At 45.6% G+C, this 1297-nt stretch overlaps 1 non-coding gene across 1 annotated transcript; it reads right to left on the bottom strand.

The window, feature by feature from the left end:
- Nucleotides 1–437: 437 nt before the first annotated feature.
- On the bottom strand, nt 438–510 carry trnav-aac. The gene has a single exon. It is a non-coding gene; the product is annotated as a tRNA-Val (tRNA).
- Between the last annotated feature and the right edge of the window lie 787 nt (nt 511–1297).

Here is a 1297-nt window from a genome sequence, read left to right on the forward strand (position 1 = left end):
GACCTCTGGTGCCAATTCTCGCACGTTGAATAACGACAGACAGCTTCCAAATGAGGGCTTTCAGAGACGACTTTGGGCTACATTTGACAGACAGACTAGTTCAGGAATTCGTGGTGCGCTGTGACACCAGCGCATCAGCTTCTTTCCTGTCTTTGAACCGGGCCGCCTGCGCAAGGAATGCAAATGCGGTACTGCTTTTCGTGGAAGGATCAGAAGGTAGAAACTACACTCTCAAACAGAGTGGCATATGATCAGAACCAGGTTGGAGAAAAACTTTACAATGCTTTGAACAGTAATTAAATGGAATTGCATTACATTACATTTCACTACGAGAGCAGATTTGTTCAAGCAAATTCGAAGGCAGGTTTGCAGATGGGAAAGCAAGCAAGAAAGCTCAGTTCTTGTCCATGGAAAAGGCAGCAGCTGAAGAACAAAGCAGTTTCTGCCCAGTTTCGAACTGGGGACCTTTCGCGTGTTAGGCGAGCGTGATGACCACTACACGACAGAAACACGCCGCAGGCGCCCGTCCTGCAGCTCAGTGGCATCCAGCACTGAAAGTTGAAGCCATTCAACGTTTCTGTTTCCAATAGCTCGTTGTTGTCCAGCGGAATTGACATCTTGAACACGTAAACAAAAGACACGTGAAATTGATGACAAAATATAGACAAAGATGTCGTCAATGTTTGGGACGACTTTTCCTGCAGCGGAACGGCTGCGACATGATCTGATGGAACGGTTGTAAACTGAGTATTTATGTGTTTTACCCAAGTTGGGGTGAGTTGAAAACTCGAGAGCATAGGTTTAAGGTGAGTGGGCTAAAATTGACAAAGGACCTGAGGCACATTTCCCACACAGAAGGTTGTGCGTGTTTGGAATGATCTACCAGAGGAAGTGGAGGAGGCTATTACTCTCAGAAAATTGCAAAAGTAATCGGATGAATTTCTGGATAGGATGGGTTTAGAGGGATTGGGGCCAAATGCTGGGGAACGGGACTTGTTTAATTTTGGCTATGTGGTGAGCATGGATGAGATACACCAAAGTATTTGTTTCCACGCGGTGTACCCCAATAACGTCGTGTTTCTTACACCGGCTTTAAAGGATAAATTTTTAGCGGAGTTTGCCGTCGAAGTCTGTGGCACAATCATTTAGTCTGTTCGACTGCTCACGGGAAAGGTAGTGTTGTGAAACACTGCAAAAACGAACGACTTCCTTACTTTTGCTCCGACTGACCGTACTCTGTGAAATTTTCCCAGATTCTCAGTTGAGGATTTTTGCTGCTGGAAGTTACCTCAGAAAC

Source organism: Chiloscyllium plagiosum, chromosome 7 (genome assembly GCF_004010195.1).
Source record: "Chiloscyllium plagiosum isolate BGI_BamShark_2017 chromosome 7, ASM401019v2, whole genome shotgun sequence".
In the NCBI taxonomy this organism is placed as follows: Eukaryota; Metazoa; Chordata; class Chondrichthyes; order Orectolobiformes; family Hemiscylliidae; genus Chiloscyllium; species Chiloscyllium plagiosum.